This window comes from Schistocerca piceifrons, chromosome 7 (genome assembly GCF_021461385.2).
Source record: "Schistocerca piceifrons isolate TAMUIC-IGC-003096 chromosome 7, iqSchPice1.1, whole genome shotgun sequence".
Taxonomy (NCBI): domain Eukaryota; kingdom Metazoa; phylum Arthropoda; class Insecta; order Orthoptera; family Acrididae; genus Schistocerca; species Schistocerca piceifrons.
In genome coordinates, this window is record NC_060144.1 from 482,933,871 (window position 1) to 482,958,451 (window position 24,581).

Below are 24,581 nucleotides of genomic sequence, written 5' to 3' on the forward strand. Positions count from 1 at the left end.
CACTAGCAAGTTAATTTCAGTCAATGCTCACAAAACTGTGTAGCAGCTATTCCAGTCTCGACTGTCCACTAATCTTCAGTAAGAACCTAAACATGTCTGGCCAATGGCTACGTCACAACATGTTGTAACAGCACTTCAGAAAGGAAGTTACACATTATTGTGGCTGATCAAGCAACTTTTATTGAAATCTGCAAACATTTAAAAATTGACACTGGTACATGATACTGTTTGTCAACGTAATCAGTAAGTCTCTGTAAACAACAAGCGTTCAATTCCTCGACGACAGAAATCCGTTCCTTTGTCACGGAACCATTCGACAGCCAGTGTGTGAACGTCCTCGTCGCTGGAAAAAAAAAAAAAAAAAAAAAAAATTACCGTATAGCATTGCCTCACAGATAACTGCATCATTTGCAAAAGGCCTCATATTGTAACTGAAACTATCTGCTTATTCGTTTATGTAAAACACGTACAATAATGACTGAGATTATATGTTTGTAGCACAACATTGAACGGAAGTCAATGATGGACTTCGAAGAAAGCGGAAAAGAAGAGAAATGAAGAGTTTGAGATGTGGTGTTGTAGAAGAACGTTGAAAATTAGATGGACTGATAAGAAAAGAGGTTTCTTCGGAAAATCAGGGGGGAGAGAAGCACGCGGAAAACATCAACACGAAGAAGGGACGGGATGATAGGATATGTGGTAAGGCAGCAAGAAATAAATTCCATGTTAGCCGAGGGGACGGTAAAGGTTGGAATTTGGAGAGGAAGGCAGAAGTGGGGTGTATCTAAAAAATAATGAGAACTTTGGGTGCAAGTGCGTCTCTGAGGTGACGATGTTGGCACGAGAGGAATTCGTGGCGGCGACATCAACAGTCAAAAGGCTGATGATCCTCACAAAAGCAACTTATCCTCAAAAAACAACGCCTCTATTACACTGCTCTGGATCACACCAAACGTTACTTCAACGTCTCTGCATAATTCGCCCTTTAATATCTGCTGCCTAATGGTATATTCACCCACTGTTTCTTAAAGACTCATCATCCAAGGGGCTATACTTCTTTTCCGAACCACTTAGGTGCTAGTGAAATTGTCGTATCGTGGACATTATCAGTCTCGATTCCTCTACAATGCTGTAAATAAAAAAAGTTCACATCCTTCAGCATTTAGCGTTTGCTTAATGGGCGTAAGAGGACCACAACCTAATCACGTAAAACACTCCCATATCGCAAAGCCTCCTCATTTGCACATCACTGCTGCACCGCACATGTTGGAAGGTAACGTTCTTTTGGCATTTGCCAAACCCTAACCCTTCAATCGTATTGCTTTAGGGTAGAGCGTGACTCATCGCTCCAAATCAATTGTTTCTATTCGTTCACTGTCCAATGCTTTCCCTCTGTACACCACCTCAAGCGTCGCTTAACATTGGCAACAGAAACCTGTGGTTTATGAGGAGCTGCTCGAACATTGTACTGCATTCTTTTTAACTTCCTGCGCACAGTCTTTGTGCTAGCCGTAGTGCTCGTAGCAATTTCTAACTCTCGAGTGATTAATTCCACCGGTTACATGAGCTTTATTTACAACCACCCGTCGCAGTGTTCGATGATCCCTATTCATCAATATATAAGGTCTGCCTGTTCTTTGTTTAGCTCTGGTTGTTCCTTCGCCAGCTGTAGGAGGGTCGAAATGTCCGCGATGGGTTTGTTGCTCAGGTACTTAGTCCACATTTTGAAGTCAGTGCCATCTCCTGACTGATCCATTCTGCTATTATTGCTTCTCTTCTGACAACACAGTACTTCACATCTACTTTTATACTGGTCTGTCCGCCTCGCGTGGCATCTAGCGGTCAGGTCTGCGTTGCATTGAAGTCTCCGGATACTTCAGATCCTAGTAGATGTTGGTTGCAGCTGAAATGACTTGCCACTGTCTTCATCAAACCCTTCTCCGAAATCGGTACGGGGAAAGGTGGCGCAGTGGTAACACACTAATCTAGCTTCGGGAGGAAGAAGATTAAAAATACTGTCCTCCTATCCTGATGTGAGTTTTTCTACCAAATCTAATAAAACAGCTGCTGGGATGCTACTCATGAAAAGGACATGACCTGTTTTCTTCCATATACTTTCCCCGTTGAGCATATACTCACTTTCTAACGACTTCGTCGTTGGCGGCACGCTAAACCCTAATCTTCCTGCCTTCCTTCAGACTGAAAGTCATTACAAACACACAAACCTTGTTCCACTATAATTAATGCTGGCTGTATGACTAACGTTAGCTAAAGCCATGTAAACTGCTAAAAAGAAGTGTCTTCTCTCGGGCGGCTGTACAGCTCCTTTGTTATAGTAGCAAGCACCGGCAGTACCTGCTGTTATTGGCAGTCGGAAGGAAATCCGTTAAGTAACGGTAGCTGCTGCCCGTGGCGACAGAGAGAGAGATTGAAGGTTGGAAATGCTACCTCTTCAAGTCTAACGTGCTTTGCCGTCACTTCCCAGCCCACGCGATGAAGAGAAAGTGTGGACAACACTATGTTACGTGTTCGTGTACAGTTTGGGTATCCAGAAGTTCCGTAATATAGCGTCTTCGGCTCTTTATTTTACACCTGTCTTTTAAGTTACCTTGATATTCTTGTGGAGGCCTTCGCTTTTTCCAGGTTTGTACCGGGTTAACACGTTTGCTACATATCTATTTCAGATTCACCTCTCAAATTCCTTTAAAAACATCTGTGTTTGGCATTTGTTCACAGCTTGTAAGAAGATTTGCTTTGCCCTCTACATCAGTTCTCAGCGAAATCCTGTAAAGTGTGTTCAAGAGGGTAAGTTTATTGCACCACACACATCATTACTCCCCTTGACGTTCACGGTCGGAGTTGTGGAATCATTGACTGTATAGCTCTGTGCGCTTTGTTTTTATTAGCTCAATCAAATATATTGTCTAAGGGACCGATTGGTAGAAAAATGATGTTCGTAAACCCCGCCCCAGGAAGATGTTACAATTTTTGACGTTAGTTTCTGCGAGATAAAGTTTGTCTTAGTTCGAACATTGGGTAATTTGTGTTACACTCTCTCAAACAAGCGTGTGACAACTCTCACTGCCCTTTGTAAAGGTCATATTTACTCTGCAGTCTGACGTGGTATGGATCTCAAACTCCAGAGCTATATCCCGCTTTTAGCCCGGAAAATGAAGCTATGTTCTTTGAATTGTTGTGTCCTTGTACCAAATGAACAGTCCAGCAATGATAAATTGTAGTCATGGAAACAGCGAGCGATTTCGACGCTATTCGGATTTTGATATGAGCGTGGAAGGGAAGCAGTATATTACATCCATTGTGGATGACAAACTGCAACTGTGATTTAAATTGGCGATTGATGTAGGTATGATACCATTCTCTTCTTGAGTTGGATGCGATTTATTGTACCGTTAACAAGTTTTCGAGCCACTACAGGCTTGTCATCAGACACAAATGTTAGAGAAGCATTACATTTTGACTATGTGCAGCTTGGAAATTGAGATGGTGATTGTATTACGTCTTGATATTGATGACAAAGTCATGAACATTTTAGCCAGGGGCACGCGCGCTAGTGCGTTTGACACACGCACACACATGCGCGGGGCGTGTTTTTGTGCGTGCAACACACATCTATTTAAACCTCCTTATTGTAGTGAAACCTTGGTCTCCCACTAAAAATGTTACATGTCGTTCTTAAAAAGACGAATTCTTCCAGAATCAATCGCAGGAGACAAAAAGAAACAAAAAATAGGTATTAATCTGGGAGAAATGGGAGGGGGGGGGGGGGAGGGAGGCGGAGGCAGGAAGAGATGAGGAACCACAGCTCATTACAGATAAGTGTTGATGCGTACTTGAAGTCTTCGGCATGCGAGAAATTGCAGATTTCCTGTCTTGTTAACAACTCCCCTCATTATTGTATTTCGCTTTCTAATTGAAGGTGGTGCAAGTAATCGTTATTTCAAAGTGTTTCTCCCTTGATCATAAAGTGATTATATCTATTTTCAGTGCCTGACAGAATAACTTACTGTCATAATACGTTTTTCATTCTGTCAATCAGTTTTTGCACAACATATGACATTTCTTTATTCATTTTTCTCTTATCAGTCTTGTTTTTTATTTTATTTTTACTGTGCATTAAACCGATTTCGACTTATTCGAGTATTCAGATATGAATTAGTAACAAGTTTTGCAGTTACTCTTGAGCTGAAGAGCCCCGGAGAATTGCTCACAGTGTAAATATATGTTAACTCTTGATCACTGGAACTGAAGACTGGGTCAAAAGCGGTAGCAAATAGTCATCGTCAGAGAGCATCATATTCGAAGCACAAACTAATGCTTGGATTGTATGGAGACGAGAGGGATTTGCGCGTGCTTGCACAAAACGCTCAGTAATGCACGACTGTCCAGCATGCGGTTGTGTAGCCGGGTTTACGCTAGCGGTTTTTTTTCCGTCGGATCCAGCGTTACGAGTGAGCGACTGTCCACCGCACCGCGGCGTGTCGGCTGGTCAGCAGAGGGCTGATGTTTTATAGACGGGCCGGGGCGTGAGAGGTGCTGCTATATTGATGAGCAGCCGCATAAGCTGCTGGCGCCGCTAAGCTGGCTCTTCATTACCGCAGCGGGTCCGAGGCCCTGAAATATTCAGCGCGGCTTAAAGGCCACCCATTAGCCACACACCTGTTCGCCGCCCATCCATCGACCTCCCCACAAGCGACACGTGCTGATGTGATGCGTGTGTTGTTTAGTTTTGCACACGATTTACCCTCTGCAAAGCGGACTGACGGCGGTACGTGTCGAAGAAGCGAGCCTGTGTTAGGGCACCGTAAAATGTTCGAAAAGTTAAAATGAAGCGGTCGGCGTTGACTTCATGTTACATTTGCAGAGGTCGACGGAAGACAGCACTACCCCACAACAGCGTATTTTGAATTATTACGTTCTATATGCACAGTTACATTCAATGATAAAGTAACTTGATACAAATCCGTTTGTTACAGACGGTTCTTTCCAGCGATACATGTGCAGTTAGCTGTTACTTGCTACTGGTGCCTTCGAATGCATACTACGTTACGTTGTCAGACTAATCCTTATGAAACCGAGAATTACCACTTTCTTCCGCCGACCTCTTCATATATACGCTACTGGCCATTAACATTGCTACACCAAGAAGAAATGCAGATGATAAACGGGTATTCATTGGACAAATATATTATACTAGAACTGACATGTGATTACATTTTCACGCAGTTTGGGTGCATATATCCTGAGAAATCAGCACCCAGAACAACCACCTCTGGCCGTAATAACAGCCTTGATACCCCTGGGCATTGAGTCAGACAGAGCTTGGATGGCGTGTACAGGTACAGCTGCCCATGCAGCTTCAACGCGATACCACAGTTCATCAAGAGTAGTGACTGGCGTATTGTGACGAGCCAGTTGCTCGGCACCATTGACCAGACGTTTTCAGTTGGTGAGAGATCTGGAGAATGTGCTGGCCAGGGCAGCAGTCGAACATTTTCTGTATTCAGAAAGGCCCGTACAGGACCTGCAACGTGCGGTCGTGCATTATGCTGCTGAAATGTAGGGTTTCTCATGGATCGAATGAAGGGTAGAGCCACGGGTCCTAACACATCTGAAAGGTAACGTCCTCTGTTCAAAGTGCCGTCAATGCGAACAAGAGGTGACCGAGGCGTGTAACGAATGGCACCCCATACCATCACGCCGGTGACACGCCAGTATGGAGATGACGAATACACGTTTCCAATGTGCGTTCACCGCGATGTCGCCAAACACGGATGCGACCATCATGATGCTGTAAACAGAACCTGGATTCATCCGAAATAATGTTTTTGCCATTCGTGCACCCAGGTTCGTCGTTGAGTACACCATCGCAGGCGCTCCTGTCTGTGATGCAGCGTCAAGGTTAACCGCTGCCACGGTCTCCGAGCTGATAGTCCATGCTGCTGCAAACGTCGTCGAACTGTTCGTGCAGATGGTTGTTGTCTTGCTGTTGATTCAGGGATCGAGACGTGGCTGCACGATCCGTTACAGCCATGCGGATAAGATGCCTGTCATCTCGACCGCTAGCGTTACGAGGCCGTTGGGATCCAGCACGACGTTCCGTATTACCCTCCTGAACCCACCGATTCCATATTTTGGTAACAGTCATTGGATCTCGACCAACGCTAGCAGCAATGACGCGATACGATAAACCGCAATCGCGATAGGCTGCAATCCGACCTTTATCAAAATCGGAACCGTGATGGTACGCGTTTTTCCTCCTTACACGAGGCATCACAACAACGTTTCACCAGGCAACGCCGGTCAACTGCCGTTTGTGTATGAGAAATCGTTTGGAAACTTTCCTCATGTCAGCACGTTGTAGGCGTCGCCACCGGCGCCAACCTTGTGTGAATCCTCTGAAAAGCTTATCATTTGCATATCACAGCATCTTCTACTTGTCGGTTAAATTTCGCGTCTGTACCACGTCATCTTCGTGGTGTAGCAGTTCTAATGGCCAGTAGTGTTTGTGTAATTCAAAGACACGAACATAAATGCAAAAAGACAACAGTTTATATAGTAGACAGTTCTTCTAACGATCACGTTACAGTGTCAACCTGATAAAAGCCTGAATAAACACGTTTTGACGTGCGGGAAGAGAGTCAGTGAGGTGCTGGAAGGTGGGACGTGGAGCCGTGCCGACTCCAGTGTCATGACCATCTGCGCAAGGTTTCTCAATTGAGGATCCACGGCGCGAACAGACAGACCGAGGTGGTCTCACAGATTGTCGATTGGATTTGATTGCGGGAGGTTTGGTGGTCAGGGCAACACGGTTAACTCATCCTTGTTCTCTTCGAACCACACACGTGCACTGCGATCTGCGTGACACGTTACATTGTCTTGCTGGTAGATGCCATCGTACCGAAGAAGAAATAAACTTCATGTAGTGGTGGACATCGTTCGCAAGGATATATTCATACTTGTGTTGATGCATTGTGCGTTCCAGAATGACGAGATCACCCAGGGAATGTCACGAAAACATTCCGTCGACCATAACACTCCATCCTTCCGACGATTGTTGCAGCGCCGGACACGCCAACGGCCATTTGTCGGATGAAGCATAGCACTCCGTCTTCAGGCAACAAGTGGCCCATCGAGACCATCCGACCGCCGTGTCATCCTCAATGAGGATGCGGATAGGAGTGGCGTGTGGTCAGCACACCGTTCTCCCGGTCGTTGTGATGTGTGGTTTTTTTTATAATATACCGGAGACGCTACTATTCGGTCGAGTAGCTCATCAGTTGGCATCAAGAGGCTGAGTGCACCCCGAAAAAAATGGTAACAGCACATGGCGGCCCGGATGGTCACCCATCCAAGTGCCGGCCACGCCCGACAGCGCTTAACTTCGGTGATCCGACGGGGACCGGTGTATCCACTGCGGCAAGGCCGTTGCCTCGGATGAAGCACCCAGGGAATGTGATTAATTTGGGAAGGCCACCTGTCGCCTCTCAGTGGACGTCCGGTTGCGGGACTGGCGTGCAAATTCCAGCCTCGCCGGCGAACAACAGTCATCACGTCTGCATGAACCAGGCGCCTGCTACGCAGACCCGTACTCATCAGTGTTTGCTGAAGACATTGTTGGGAGCCCCTTGGTTCATCTGGGCGATCAGTTGGTCAACAGTGCTACGTCTTCGCCTGAATACTTCTCCGTAGCCGTGTTTCACCCCTGACATCTGTGACCCGTGGTGTGCCGCAGTTGCCTCGGTGTCGGTTTTGGATAGTGCCATTTTGTCATGCACGGGCTACCTTAACTTCGGCAGCACGCGAACAGTTTTCAAACTTACAAGGGGAGGCCGCCAATAGTGAAATTCAGATTCGATTCATACTGTGCATAATAAAAGCTCATGGCCAGAGGTGTAATGTGGCAAAGCACCAAGATGCACTTCTCAGAAGGCGGATCGCTCTCCAATTGTACCGCCTCCATTTTTCCGTTTGTTTAACAGGGTGTACCAAAGCTGTCCCGTCCGCACTGATTTTCGACGATGTTATAAGTTGCGCTAGGGACCGCATCTACCTTCTTTCGAAGTTAGCAGGCAACTACGCTGTTATGGGGCGCTCGTTTCGGCCCATTCAACATCTGTCCTTCAAGTGTAACGAGCGAGTAACGGAGTTTATATTTCATACCTGCCACAGAAAGTTTGTGTTCGTGGGGTCTCTATTCTAATTCGAACGTTTGACTTACGCTATACGTATTCGTTTCTACGTCCTCCGTTAACTATACGTGGTTAACATTATGAAGACAATTAATAACATTTGTGAAATACAACTTTGTTTGTGGAAAACATAATGATGTTCGAAGTCGCCAGTTTTTCCATGACAAACGACTTTCAACAACTTATTATATGCATAATTGTTGCAACTGATTGCCGGGAATTGTATATATATATATATATATATATATATATATATATATATATATATATGAATTACAAAAAACAAATACTACAAGAAAGTTGCATGGAGCGAGATTCGATCCGGCGACCGTCGGATTACGAACCCGAGCGCTTACCGCTGCACCACCACGCTGTAGAAAATTACTAATCGTAGAGAGTATTTCACCGCAACGGTTTCTTTTAACTGTCGATTTTCTCGACAACGGCTGAGAAGTGCATCTTGGTGCTTTGCCACATTACACCTCTGGCCATGAGCTTTTATTATGGGCAGTATGAATCGAATCTGAATTTCACAATTGGCGGCCTCCCCATGTTAGCCATTTCGAAGATGCTTCCACCCGTGGCCCGAAACCCAACGATCATGCCTTTTTGGACGTCAGATACATCGCTCCGCTCCCGCGTTGCGGCACCGACTGCACTGGTTTCTGCTTTCACCTGAACATGCTTTATATATCCTCCACTGCTAGTGCTGTCGTCTGTAAGATGTTACTGTACATTGACGTCGAACGTAGGCGGTGGCCACATTAACGTGACTGGGCTGTGTAGAACTTCATACTAGAGTGCGCACAGTCCGTAAGGAGCATTCAGAAAGATAAGAGCCGGAGGCTGTAGAATGAAAACCGATTAAGAGATGGTAATTTCATTGAAAGTGAAAGTGTGGTCCCTGTAAGAGCGCTGAGGCTCAAAACTTGCCGCTAGAGGGACACAGGCACATCCGCCCAGAGCGAGGACGTGCACGGGTCGACTGCCTTCTCAGCTCAGTAGTGCTGAAAACAGAAATGGAGGCTTTAGAAGAAGAGGAAATGGGTCTACTGCGTTTCCTGACGACGGAAGGAGTGCGGGGAAGGCAAATCATCGGAAAGTTTACGGAGAACACTCCACGTCAACAATAATTCAGACACTCAATTTGACCCGTGGAGCAACGGTTGACATTTTAGCTCGCCTTTCTTCCATAATGAGGGCATCCACCTGCTGGACAATGGCATCGGTAGTGCCGAGTGAGGTTCCAGATCTTGTGTCATTGGCCAACGACAGCCGTCTTATGCATGTGTCGCTCGTGGCACGCCAAACCTTAGCAACGGACACTAGTCCCCCGCACTCCTTCCACAGTCCGCAAACGCACTGCACCCCTTTGCTCTCCTTCTGAAGCCTCCATTTCACCGTTTTCAGCACGACTGACTGCAGTGAATGTTCGACGCGTGCACGTGTTCGCTCTGTCGTCACATGGATATGCGCCCATATCTCTCTTACTTGGCCCGTAGCTGGGCAGGAACCGCAATAGGAAAGGGAACAACGGTGGTGGTGGTGGTGGTGGTTTTGAACGTCCACCTTGCGGTATAGGAGAGTGGCAGTTGGACAGATGAAGCTTATGCAGAAACGTCTCTCTCTCATAACTTGCAAGCTACAGCTGCAATCTGTCTGTAAACTGAAAAGCGAGAAGCATTGCGGGTGGATTAGGTAGCCTTTCCCGGAAGAACGCGTTACGTACTGTACGGGCACACCAGCAATCAGTTCTCCGCGTAGCAGTGCAGCACAGCGCAACGTGCTGTGGTGTACGAAGATTCTGTTGATGTACGTTTCTTGCATTGGTTAGTTAGTTCAGTATTCCGTACAGCATTGGCACATTTAGTGAAATATAGACGCTCCGGAGCACTGCCACTCATTTAAACGGGTCAAAATAACGTTGGGAAACAGTTTGGTGACGTAAAGGTTATGTCGGTACAACCAGTAATTCGAGAAATACAGACGTTCAGAGTAAGCAGTATCTCATTAGAGTACCGAAAAATAAATAGTCGCATAAACAAGGGATCAACCAAAGAAAAACTAGTCCAACAATGCTGCCACAAGCAGTATTTAAAAACAAATCAAAAGGATAAAAAAATTTAGCTTTGTGCGTGATGTCGCTTACTACGATACCTACATTGTAAAATAAAGAACGCAAAAAATTGTGTGTGTCAGTCCCGCAAGAGGGATGGATCAAATTAATGTATAGTCTTGTGTGTGTTGCTGGAAAATGGAGGAGAAATTAAAGGGAAGTAGGAAAAAAGCACGTAAGTACATTTTATTACCACTAGAGCATGTATTGATTTCTCCATCATGTATAATTATGTATTCATTATGACGTTTAATCTTTTCTCTCACACAATACCGGTGATTTTACCCGTTTTTCCAAAAAAGCATGATCTCTTTTCCTTTCTGCACTTCCTTAGCCACAGAGTTTGAATTGTGGTGTAAATATCGAAGTGATAAGTGATTCATTTAGCGGCTGTAGAGAATATGAAATGGGTGTGGAATGGAAACTGATGTGACAGATTGATCAACAAACTAGTCTATTTTTTCTTTAGACAGGGCACTTATGTGGCGATGCGAAAGTCAGTATTTCATTGGCCTTCATCGATCCGACTGATCGATGATGGAGTACACTTCCCCAGAATAGCCTTCACTACTATGGAGACACAAATTCTTTTATGCATCTATTCGCGGTTATGAGATTAAACTTTCAACTACCATAGGTAACAAGTAAAAGTTGATAATCCGGAATTTATACTCTGCTGTCTTAGTGCTACTGTGTCCGCAGTAGTGACTCTTAAGAGATAAACTTTTTAGGAGAAACCGAAATTGCCGGCCGGAGTGGCCGTGCGGTTCTAGGCGCTACAGTCTGGAGCCGCGAGACCGCTACGGTCACAGGTTCGAATCCTGCCTCGGACATGGATGTGTGTGATGTCCTTAGGTTAGTTAGGTTTAAGTAGTTCTAAGTTCTAGGGGACTGATGACCTCAGAAGTTGAGTCCCATAGTGCTCAGAGTCATTTGAACCAACCAGAAACCGAAATTCCTCTCTGCGCTTAAGTGTGTGTGGTGCTCTGCGGTAACAGCTGACATCTGCTTCCGCAGGAACTTCAGCAATTTCACTGTGGCAGATTTTACTGTCTGCTGCTCCTCAATTTGGGACGTATTGTGCCAATCCCTGGGTACACAGCACTACACTGCTTCACGTGCATGGGTGGCCTTAGTTACATACCGACGCCGCACTGTATATCTCCTCGGATGTTCCAACGAGGGAATGACTAGGTTCTCAGTGTCATAACTAATTGACTCTCTCTGCCGCTCGGCAGTAAGAGAATACTCAATAACAACCCGCTGTTTATACGGTATCGTGGAAACAACACATGAGAAAGCGTGCGGTCAACTGTAAAATTTGGTACACATTGTGTTTTAAAAGTCCTATTACAGACTCGTAGGAGTTGTAGAGGGGATTTAGTAGAGAGGGTTTTGGTCAGGGGTCCGGATATACACTATTTGGATGTAAAATGAGTTTGAAAATTGGAATTTAAGATCTACCGCCTCGCGGGTACGTACGTAATGGAAGAGCTGCACATTTTCCGGATCGCCTCAGTCCATCATATACCATTCTCTTCCAACTACAACAACTTCTGCGAGAAAGTATGCGTAGGAAGGAGAAAGTATGCGTCGCAGATACATCTTGGGCAACGAACTGTAGGGTCGCCATGTGGAGCAGCTCCTGTAGAGCGCACAGGCCAGAGGTGTGTGCGTGCCATGAAAGCGGGAGATTTGAAAGGCACGCGGTCTTCAAATTTATTTTATGTCCAAACCGTACAGCTCTGGCCATGGATTCATTATCAAAAGTTGATCTACTAAGTTCCCTCTACAACCCCTAGAAGATCGTGATAGGAATTGTGAAACACCCTGTAGAAGAAAGCGTGAAAAAGAGGCGAAGTTCGGCGGACAGGTAAGGCGCATACGAAGTCAAGAAAAGGGAAATTATTCTGGAGACAGACGGGGTAGTGCGGATCAGTACCTCTGACTTGAAACTAATCAGAGAAGTGACAGTGAGATTTACATGATGGCTACATAACGCAGGGCTAATAACTGTTAAATCTCCAGGTGTCAGTTGAGAAATATTGAACCTACCGGTACCACTTACCTCCTGTGATCCATGAAGTCATCAAAATGACGGACATATAAACAACTCATCGATATCCAATATGCTTAAAATGCACGTAGCAACAAGACTGTTAGTTATGCAAATGAAGGCTTTCGCGGCGGCGTGTCATTGCAGTGAAATATTCTGGGGCTTCTCGCCCTCTCATTTCGTACTGCATCCGCGATGTTCGTCCAGGTGTAACGTCGTACGTCACATCATTACGTTGAGGCTCCAACCCGACGTATGGTATCAGTAGGTTCAACCGTCAAATGTCAGAAACTGTAACTAGCTCAATTTCTTGCACATAAAGTATTTTTGATACTTGTATTTTCGCAATACTTCAGGCATGTTTTTGTGGAGTAAATCTAGAACCCGTGATATATCCTGCAGTTTTTTTTTCTTGTTTGATAGGATGTTAATATTGTTTATGCAACAACTTCACGTAGTGGATTAAATGTCTTTAACTAAGCAAATGCCTTGTCTCTGCATCCTGCTTACTGCGGCATAGATTCGCGTGGTGTAGCGAATGCAGTTCTGCACCTAGCTTGCTGGCATTATTCTGTGTGACAGCACGGCGGAGTCGTGGAATGGAGCAGCACCTACGTACATGCCTCTCTCCCCCTCAACGCATTACAGTGGCCGCCGACCAATCCGGTGTTGGCAACGTCGACAGCTGGCTGGTTGGGCATTCAAACGCCAGGCAGCTGCGCGCCCAGATTCTATCTGCGCGCAACCGTCGCATTCCGAAGGATCTGTACCGGAAGCATCAGGAATTCGCTCTGCTCACAATTAAGCTTTCTGGGCATCTGCCTCTGTCCATCGGGGAACGCCGGCAGAAAACTTCCTGGAGGAGGACATAGGGACGATTTACAGTATTCATAAAATTAACATTCGTAACTTCATCTGGCACCGCTTTATACAAAGAATTGAATGAAAAAAGTTGAGTTTCTCCTCCAGTCATATTCATTCCACCGTGCCTTAAAGTAGACTGACCACATGAAATAAATTGTAAGAAAATAGATGCCAGGTTGATTCGTTGGAGGAGTATTAGGGAAGTGTAATTCGTCCACGAAACAAGAGACTTGCAAACACTTGTTCGATCAATTCCTGAGTGTTGCTCATCAATCTGGGGCTCTCCAAAGATTGGATTAATAGAAGAGAGAGACAAGAATAGACCGATTTGTCAAGGGATCCTCTACTTGGCGCGAGAGCGTTTTGAAGACGCTCGCCAAATTCCTGTCGCAGACGCTGCAAGAGGGACGTTGTGTATCACGGTGAAATTTATTTTTGAAATACGTACGTTCCAAAAAGAGTCGGGCAATATTACTTACTCCCGCAGGCATCTCGGGAAATGGCCACAGCGAGAAACTCTGATAAATTACAGCTCTTACCGAGGTTTATTGACAAACATTCTTCCCACGCGTCATTCGCGAAAGGAATAGAGAATGTGGAAAACGATCGTCCTACCAGAAGTACCCTCCGTCACACACTGTAAGGTGGCTTGCGACGTACACTAAGTTATTTTGCTTAATAGGATCAAATTGCAGGCAAAGATCAATGAGAGGATAATAGCAAAATAGGTCATATGAAGGTACAACCAATTGGCGTGTGGCCACCCAGCATGGCGTAAAGCAGACGGCCGTGTGGAAAGTTCTCCACAACTGCCACATTGTACCACATATAATGTGCGCAGCACTTATTTTCTACGGACTTGCCTCCGCGGCGACGGTGTTGTCGCTGGTTCGTCGCACAGGTCGTCACAGTGCTGGGATCTTTGTCATCCATCCTATTCGCAGCTTTCATAACACCCACCTGTAGGCTACGGAGAATCCCCATGGTTTGGTGGCAGCGAACCATCAGCACCGGTTTAGCCTCAATGTGTGCCCGAGGATTGTTGGCGAACGCCTAGTGGAGCCAGTTGTTCTTCCACGACGACTCACAGCGTAGCCACACCGGGCACGGATTACCCTGGCCTACACGGATGGAAGACGTGCCTTTTGTTTTACAAAGGGTAATAATGTATTAGATGATGGTGCTTCAACTCACTGCCCTCTTAAATTTGGAGCTAAATACTTGTAGAGACAGGACATTCCCACTTGCCTGGTGTATTGTAATGTGTGCTTTTAATCACCGAGTCCTGTACTGTCAAATATCTTTTATATGAAAACTCTGTGTTGCACTAGGTTTCGAACTCGGAACCTTGCCTTTCGCTAGCAGGTGATTTTAAAGTGATCACGATGGGCGCTTGATGACTTTACGTGTTACTTTCCTGACAATATGAAGAATCATTGCTGTAGAACGTGTTAAGCTGTCACGTATCCATAAACTGCGACCAAAACATTTATGGAAATAAGAGTGTATTTCCAGCAGATATTATGCTCCAAATTGATGTCAGATTTATGAATTCTAAAACGCGGCCACTAGCGTAGACTTAAAATAATCATACAACTTTAAGTAATCGTTGACGCATAAAAGTATAGCACTGATGCCATGGCCAGCGGAATGTGTGAAAAGTGCAACACTTAAGGGGTTGGGCAAAAAGAATGGAAAGAACAAAAACACAACGAAGTTGAAGGACATGATCTTTACGCCAGTGACTGCTTTAAGCCGTAATATCAGCACTTGATAATGGCCTAAGGCCGAAGTTGCAATAGTGTTTAATAAAAACTTACAACAGTCACTGGCGTAAAGATGATGTCCTTTAAAAAGTTTTCCATGATGTGAATTCCACCTACAACAAGTAAAAACACAACTCATTATCATGCCTAATACGGTGTAGGAAATCTGTTGGCATTTAAAACAGCTTCCAGTCGTCTCGGAATGGATAAAGACAGGTCCTGTAGGGTTTTAAGGGGAATTTTATACCATTCGTTCTGCAAAATAGTGGCAAGCTGAGGTAATGATTATGGAAGTGGATAGCGGTCATGCTTCCTTCTCTCCAAAGCAGACTGCAAAGGATCAGTAATATTGAGATCTGCTGACTGTGGTGGCCAGGGGAGTTGTGGCAACTCGTCCACGTGCTCAGAAAACGAGTCCTGGATGGTGTGAGCTGTGTGAACAGGGGCCCTGTCGTCTCGGAACACATCACCACTGGGAAACAGACAACGTAGTATGGAATAGACCTGAGGAACCAAAATGTTAACATAATCCTAGCTAGTAGAGTGACCTTGCAGAGTAACCATGGGGCCCATGAAATACCACGATAAGTCAGACTATGGCTGCCCAAACCACCACCGAATCCCTACTACGTTTCACTCAAGGGGCACAAACTAGGCCAGAAGGGTTAATGAGTACGACATTGTGTTTTACAGTGACTTTTGTAGCCATCGTCCCCTTATTTCTCGTCATAATACTCTTCATTGACAGTCTGTCACGATCACTCAAAACACATTTTCATCCACATTGTGACTGATGTTTTTTCCGTTTGTCGGTATATATCATCGATACGTTGGCTCTTGATAAAGCGAACACTTCGGTTACTTTGGTTGTGGAAGCATCGACCATACGTGCAACCAACAATGTATCCAAATCCGAATTCACTTAGCTCCGACGTAATACATTCAGAACTACACAGAACACTGTTGTGACAACGACAGACACTTGCAACGTATTGAGAACATTACACAAATGCCATTCGTGGTCAAATACAACAACGCGACCTGCTGGCTTTGTTAGCATCTGCTTTTATGTTCAAGCATATAAGCGTCGCGGTGTTTCCATAGTTTTGTCCAACCTCTGTACATTACGAAGTTCAAGCATCGCATATGAAATTTCCTGGCAGATTAAAATTGTGTGCCGGACCGAGACTCGAACTCGGGACCTTTGCTTTTCGCGGGCAAGTGCTCTACCAACTGAGTTACCCAATCTCAATACTTGCCCGCGAAAGGCAAAGGTCACGATTTAGAGACTCGGTTTTGCACATGGTTTTAATCAACCAGGAAGTTTCATATCAGCGCCCACTCCTCCGCAGAGTGAAGCTCTCATTCTGGAAGCATTGCAAATGATTGTGTTAAATTTTCATTCCTCCCATCTGGACACCGGCCAAACTTATGTTGGGACTTGCGTGGTACTATGATACCAGCCACAGTGGTAACCACCCCCCAGGGCGTCCACAACTCTTTTGTGGATACGTGCGTAGCGAGCACGGGACCCCGAGCTAATGTGGCCCTCCTTCCTTTCCGGGCTGCATACCCTCCCTTTCCGCATCCTTCCCCGTCCCCCATCTTCGCCCCCCCCCCCCCACCCTCACCTCTGGCTCTTTCCTTCCCTTTCTCCCCCTCTGGGAGTATGGTTTGTGCCTACGTCCGGAGACGGACGCTCGAAACTCTTACAAATTCCTTGCTTTCTACACTTGCAAGTCTTCGTCCTTCCTCTGTCCTTCTCTTTTCCTTCCCTCTTCTCTTTGCCTTTTTCTCCGCTGCGGCGTTTGAGACCCCTCTTCTTTCCTTTCCCTTTCTCTTTTTTCCTCCCTGTGCGTGTCTGAAGGCCGACCCACGCACTTCCATGCGTAGCCGGTGACGGGGTAACGCGTAATTCCCCGCCCCGGGTAGACAGGTAGGACACGTACGTACCCCCTGGTAAAGGCCAGGCCCAGGGAGGGGTGATTACCCGAGCTGATACCTTCCGAAAGTGCCGATTGGTCCCTCCGTCCGTTTGTCGGGAGGTGTGACCTGAGGTGTGAACAATCACCTAAGGCGGGAGTGCCCTCAGAGAGGGCCCCCACAAAGGAGGAGCGCGCCATCGGAGACGCCGGTAATCATGGGGGATTCTTCTGCAATGGTTTCCTCACCTTCCACTATGTCTGCTCACAAGCGTAAGTTCACTGAGTCTCAGCCACAGTCAGTTCTTCCATCGTTGCCACAGTTCCTTGTTGTTTCTCGGTCTGACGAAGGTCACGACTTCTCCACGGTCAACCCTTTCATTATTCAGAAAGGTGTCGACGAATTGCAGGTCCTGTAAAGTCTTGTTACAGATTACGGAATGGCACCCTGTTGTTAGAAACAGTCAGTGCCCTCCAGGCACAAAAATTGCTGTGTACCTCACTACTACATACCTTCCCTGTCCGGGTGGAACCGCACCGTACTTTAAATTCCTCGCGTGGAGTCGTTTATACACGCTCCCTCGATGGATTGTCTGACGAAGAAATTCAGCACTACCTATCTGACCAGGGCGTAACGGCTGTTCATAGGGTTATGAAAAGGGTTGACACGAACATCATTCCAACCCGCACTGTCTTCTTGACCTTTGACAAAGTTCAACTCCCATCGAAAATCAAAGCAGGCTATGAGATAATTTCCGTTCGCCCTTATGTCCCAAGCCCTACGCGTTGCTATCGGTGTCAGCGGTTCAACCACACCAGCCAGTCCTGTTCCAATCCGACCAAATGTGTTACGTGTGGCAAGGATGCCCATGAGGGTGCTTGTCCACCTCCATCCCCTCGCTTCATCAACTGTATGGGTGACCACGCTGCTTCCTCTCGAGATTGCCCCGTTTTTAAGGACGAAAAGCTCATCCAGGAAATCAGAGTGAAGGAAAAGGTGTCGACCTTTGCTGCTCGAAAATTATTCGCCAGTCGACAACCCACCGTGCCTCAGACAGGAAAATACAGCACTGTCCTTGCTTCTCCTCGGCCAACAAAGGAAGCGGCAACGCAGACTTGCGACCTCACCTTTAGTGCCACGGTCGTCAGATCGGCCAGCGCAAAGATCGCCCGTTCAACCTCACCACTTTCGCCTGCCCAATCTATGGCTCACCCGTCATCGGGTTCTGATAAATCTCCAGCCCAAAAGTCAGACACCAAGACTTCGAAAAAAGAGCATACTCATGAGGATTTTTTACGTACCCCAACTTCACACCCCTCGGTTCCTCCATCTAAACATCATACTTCCAAGAAGGCTACAAAGAAACCCAGTTCATCTCCTTCTCCGCCAAGGCGTGTCCCATCTACAGCACCACCTGGCGGAAATCGCCCTCGGCCGTCTTCTGTGTCGCCGAGGCGCACTGCTGGCGGCCGATCGCTGGTGGCAGGAGCTGCTCCTGACCAACCTATGGATCAGGATCTTCTGCCTTCGGCTGAATACCATTCCAGGCTGTCGTTCGCAAGCACTGAGCAGTCGTTGAGTTGACAGCGACCTTGGTCACATTCCTCCAATTTCTGTTCACCCTATGTCCATTATCCACTGGAATATCCGCGGTATTCGAGCCAATCGGGATGAATTGTCGATCCTCTTACGATCCTACTCGCCGGTCATCTTCTGTCTTCAGGAAACAAAGCTGCGCCCCCATGACCGCTTTGTTCTCCCTCATTTTCAGTCCGTCCGATATGATCTCCCCTCTGTTGAAGGCACTCCAGCACGTGGAGGACTCATGATTCTTCTTCCGTGAATCTCTCCATTATCACCAAATCCATTTAAACACTTCCTTCCAAGCTGTCGCCGTCCGTCTTTCCCTTTCCGGATACACGTTCTCTCTTTGTACTGTATACATTCCATCGTCCACACCAATGGCACGAGCTGATCTCCTTCATCTTCTTGGTCAGCTTCCACCCCCCTATTTGCTGGTTGGGGACTTCAATGCCCACCACCCGCTTTGGGGATCTCCACATCCTTGTCCACGTGGCTCACTATTGCTAGACGTCTTCCACCAAGCGGATCTAGTTTGCCTCAACACTGGGGTCCCTACATTTTTGTCTGCCTCCACGACAAATTTATCTCATTTGGACCTTGCGGTCGGTACTGTTCCGCTAGCTCGGCGCTTCGAATGGTTCGCCCTTGATGATACACACTCGAGTGACCACTTTCCATGTGTCCTTAGACTGCCGCCTCAACTGCCATACATGCGCCCGCGACGATGGAAGTTTGCCCAAGCTGATTGGACACTTTTTTCGTCTCTAGCGACATTCGATGACCGTCACTTTCCCAGCGTCGACGATGAGGTCACACATATTACCGACGTTACTCTTACAGCTGCGGAACATTCAATACCACGCACCTCCGAATTGCCCCGGGGCCCCCCAGTTCCTTGGTGGAACGAGGCATGCCGTGATGCAATACGTGAGCGGCGACGTGCTCTCCGCGTTTTCCGCCACCATCCTACTTTGGCCAACTGTATCCGCTATAAGCAGTTCCGAGCGCGATGCCGTCGTGTCATCCGCGATAGCAAGAAGGCAAGCTGGAAATTCTTTATTAGCTCATTTAACACCTTCACTCCCTCCTCGGAAGTTTGGAGTCGGCTTCGACGGTTCTCAGGCGCGCCTAATTTCTCCCCGGTCTCTGGGCTCACTGCCGCGCTTGACACATTAGTGGACCCCGTCGCAATTTCTAACTCGTTGGGTCAGCACTTTGCTGAGATTTCGAGCTCTTCAAATTACCCGCCAGCGTTTCTCCCGAAGAAACGTGCAGCGGAAGTGCGACCTCTTGCTTTCTCCTCTCAAAGTCGCGAAAGCTACAATACTGTTTTCTCCATGCGGGAACTCCAACATGCACTCTCTTCTTCTCGCTCCTCCGCCCCAGGACCGGATGGTATCCACGTCCAAATGTTGCTGCATTTATCAACCCATAGTCTGCGTTACCTCCTTCGCCTTTATGGCGGGAAGCTATCGTCGTTCCTGTTCCGAAACCTGGAAAGGACAAACATCTCCCCTCTAGCTATCGCCCCATTTCTCTCACGAGTAGTGTCTGTAAGGTTTTGGAGCGTATGGTGAATTACCGTTTAGCGTGGTGGCTGGAGTCCCGCAGTCTTTTAACACCTGCCCAATGCGGATTCCGAAAGCATCGTTCTGCAGTTGACCATCTTGTTGCTCTCTCCACTTATATCAAGAACAATTTTCTCCGGAAACGCCAAACAGTAGCAATATTTTTTGATCTGGAGAGAGCATACGGTACCTGTTGGAGGACAGGCATCCTCCGCACACTGTTCTCTTGGGGCTTTCGAGGTCGGCTGCCCCTTTTTCTTCGCGAATTTATGGCAGAGCGCACATTTAGGGTGCGGGTGAACACTACTCTCTCCTGTACTTTCTCCCAAGAAAACGGGGTACCCCAGGGCTCCGTGCTGAGTGTTGTACTGTTTGCCATTGCCATCAATCCAATTATGGATTGTCTCCTTCCTGATGTCTCGGGCTCCCTCTTTGTGGACGATTTTGCGATCTACTACAGCTCTCAACGGACCAACCTTCTTGAACGACGTCTTCAAGGATGTCTCGATCGCCTCCACTCTTGGAGCATCAAAACCGGCTTCCGTTTTTCTCCCAGTAAGACCGTTTGTGTTAATTTTTGGCGACGTAAGGAGTTTCTTCCGCCCTCCTTACATCTAGGTCCTGTCAACCTTCCGTTTTCAGACGTCGCTAAATTCTTGGGTCTTATGTTTGACAGAAAACTGTGCTGGTCCTCCCACGTTTCCTATCTTTCGGCTCGCTGTCTGCAATCCCTTAACACCCTCCGTGTCCTGAATGGTACCTCCTGGGGAGCGGACCGAGTGGTCCTTCTCCGCCTCTATCGCGCCTTAGTGCGCTCGAAATTGGACTATGGAAGCATAGTCTACTCCTCTGCTCGGCCGTCTATTCTTCGGCGTCTCGACTCTATCCACCACCGTGGATTACGTTTAGTGTCTGGAGCTTTTTACACCAGCCCTGTGGAAAGCCTTTATGCTGAGACTGCTGAACCTCCGCTGTCCAATCGGCGAGCAGTCCTTCTGAGTCGTTATGCTAGCCATCTGTCTTCCATGCCTGCTAATCCAGCTCATGACCTATTTTTCAACGCCTCCTTTGATGTAGGGTATGCAGGCCGCCCCTCCTCCCTTCTACCACCGGGAGTCCGCTTCCGTCAACTGCTCCAGTCTCTTTCCTTCCACTTTCCTAAAACCTTCTTGACAACTTGGGGTACAGCAACGCCTTGGCTCCGTCCCCGGATCTGCCTGCTCCATGACCTTTGTCGATTACCCAAGGATGGTACCCCTTCACTTGGTTATCGTCGGGCATTTGCTGCTCTATGTGCACAAATGACGGACGCCACATTTATTTACACTGACGGCTCGAAAACATCGTTAGGTGTAGGGAGTGCCTATATTGTTGGTGACACCCCAAATCACTTTCGGCTTCCCGACCAGTGTTCGGTTTACACTGCGGAGCTTTACGCTGTTCCCCAGGCTGTCCACTACATCCGCCGCCTTCAGCGGATACAGTACGTTATCTGCTCAGATTCTCTCAGCTCTCTCCTCAGCTCTTCCTTGTGCTTGGACCTCTTCCTCCCGAACGCGTCGTGGGGAGGAGGTAATTTTAACTCGACTCCGGATAGGGCACTGTCATTTTAGCCATCGACATCTTTTAAGCGGCGATCCTCCCCCACTCTGTCCCCACTGCTCTCAGCTGTGGACGGTAAGACACCTTTTAATTGAGTGCCCCTATTTTACTCCGTTGCGCTCCCGTCTACAGCTGTCGCCTGATATATCGTCAATTTTAGCAGAAGACACGTGCTCGGCCGATCGCGTTCTCGAGTTTATTAGCGCCAGTGAAATGACTTCAGTCATTTGAAGCTTTTTTTGGGGACAACCAACCCCTTTCTGTAGTGGATTTTTAAGCCTTCCTTCTGCTTTTAGTTTCTCAAATTTTATGACTTTCGTTCCCATTGCTGCTGGTTTTCAATTTCGGTTTTTTACTGTTTCCTAAGTCACGGACCGGGCGCTAATGACCATAGCAGTTTTGCGCCCTAAAAACCAAAACAAACAAAAAACAGTGGTAACCAATATGAAAAAAAAGAAACTAGAGAGTGTATTTTGTATATCTGTATACAGCAGATGACAACAAGGAACGACAGAAGAGGGTTCCTTTCTTTATCCTTCATCTACGGGACACTCACAACTGTTTTCACTACTGCTCGAAAGTAAACAGACTATATGTGAAGGTTTGCAAATGGCCAGGGCAAGGGTGTATTATAAATCAGACTTTGTGTTTACATCTACAACTATATTATATTTTTATTATTCTCCTGTTAGAAACATACACTTTACAATATTAAAAACATTACATTGTATAAAATTTGACCGAAACTTGGGCACTTCTAGTGCATTTCCCAAGGTCTGGTACAAGTAATCTTCCGTGCAGGAGTTTGGATACCGTCAGCACTGAAGCTTATATTTAACTGTATAAACCTTTCCAAAATGGCGCTTGCAATTGTCTTCTTTGTCGTGGCCCCAACTTTCCATTATAACTGTGGATTTGCCCACTCCTGATTCCATTCTATTCGGGTCTTCCCTGTCAGCCATTCCTTGTCATAACCAAGTGGCAGAGTTTCAGATACTCTTTTTTCCAAACTGAAGAAGTCCTTATTTTTCCCCAGTTCTGATGTGGCTACTTCATCTGAGGTTGTGAGGACGTCTGATCTGAGAAAGCTCTTTCTGGATGTCAGTCTTTGCTAGTGCATTTCATGTCCATATAATGGTAGAGTTACCCCCTTCTCTACTTTTTTTTCCTTTTTGTTCGCGGCTATTTTTCTTCAAACACAAGGTGGAGCTACTGCTGTCAGATGGTAACGCAGCGTCGTTGGAGTAGATTTTAAACAGCTGTTATAAGTCTGCATATGGTTCTCAGGGCGTGAACAAATCTGTAAGGAAATTGTTCCTGGTGAAGCTTGATGTCCATGCATTGCTTCATGTACGTAAGAGATCAGTCGAGTGTCATTCCTTGGTATTTTGGGCTCTCTCATTGGTCCAGCTGAAGCATTGACCAGACAATCTTTAATTTATCGAGTGGCTACCCGGTATCTTAAATGGTACCAAATGCTTGTGTATTACTGTCGGTACACTGCGACTCCTGCTCCCCGTTCCTGTTCCAGTCGGAAATTTTGCTCGGGGATAACAATTGTGGGTAAGTTTTCGTATGGGCTGGAATTTCTGATATTACATTCATGGTCTCCTCGCGCGATGAATGTAGAAGCATGAGGTTGCTTGTTCAGCTTAGCACGCAGGATGCTTGCAGCGCACACCTCGCAAAACTGATTTCTTCATTCGTTTCTAACATTATTATTTCACTATGCACCCGGTTCCGCTGTAACTGGTGTTGTGTAATATGTACTGAGTAAAGGTGTAACTAGGGTATGACTGCCTGTGCGCCGTTTCCGTGGAGACGCATGTTTGTAACGGGCGAAAAAACTTACGAAGGGCGATTACTAGCTGGAACCACTCTCGTTACGCCATCTGGCCTTGAAAGTGTGTTAAGCATGTTTTGTTTTCGTTGGTATGTTTTTACACCTTTGCGATAATCGACAGTGAAACAGTAAAAAATAAGTTGCGTCATTGATGCAATAATTGGACTGTGTTTTCCATGTTTTCAGTTTGTGTCTCATAAAAATACAGTTATTGAAAATGAGGCCTTTTACTTCAACGTATAGTCATGTTGGTGCCAGTTAACCAACAAACAGGCCAAGCAGCAATGAGGGTTACACCAAAAATACTTAGTTTTCGGCAGACCGAGATGGAGGGTAGGAAGTGGAGGGAGGGAGGGAGGGAAGGGGGGGGGGGGCGGGGGGCATAGTCGAACTACGTTCCGGGCGCCAATACCATCGTTACGCCATTGATGCTCAGTTGATACGCCATCTTATTAAATTGTGAAACTTCTGCTTGACTGAAATCTTCCGCAGTAACAATGCATCTTTCGAGCTAATGACGGAATAATTGCTAGGAAAACATTTCCTCATCCTTGTTTAAGGTATGGAACCGGCGCTGTCTCCAACGACATTGTTATCGATGAGACTAGTGAGAATTTCTGCGAAAATGGAGAAGAATTTCAACCGTTTTGCGTGTGAAGTCGTGGCAGTATTGCAGAGTGACCGAAGTAGAACTTCGGTGTGTGTCTCCCCTTTCGTCCTCCGTCTCCTTTATAGCCGGCTAGTCGGGAAGCTCGGCGGAGGGTGATCTTGCTGGAGCGGCTATTGAACCCCGAGACCGACGAACTGGGCCAGCCACTGAGTGACGTAACGCGCCGAGCAGACCGGTTCTCTCCACCGGGGAAACCCCAGCGCACATCCTGGCGACATCCCAAGCTGAATTTCGCTTACAGCGGAAGTGCACTTGTCCATCTTCAGGTACTTGCCATTGGTTTAGCAAAGCTGTCCTCAAGCCGAAGGTTGGTTTAAACACGTTAATGATTCACTAGGTTGGACTGGTATGCCTCTGCTACCTCCGACCCTGAAACTGG

The 24,581-nt window shown here is 46.8% G+C and overlaps 1 protein-coding gene and 1 pseudogene across 9 annotated transcripts in view; one reads left to right on the top strand and one right to left on the bottom strand.

Moving 5' to 3' along the window:
* LOC124804587 (transcriptional enhancer factor TEF-1) overlaps positions 1-24,581 on the top strand; it is a 795,029-nt gene that overhangs the window by 542,038 nt on the left and 228,410 nt on the right. The gene's annotated exons all lie outside the window — the stretch shown is intronic.
* Positions 7,334-7,451, bottom strand: LOC124709242 (annotated as a pseudogene).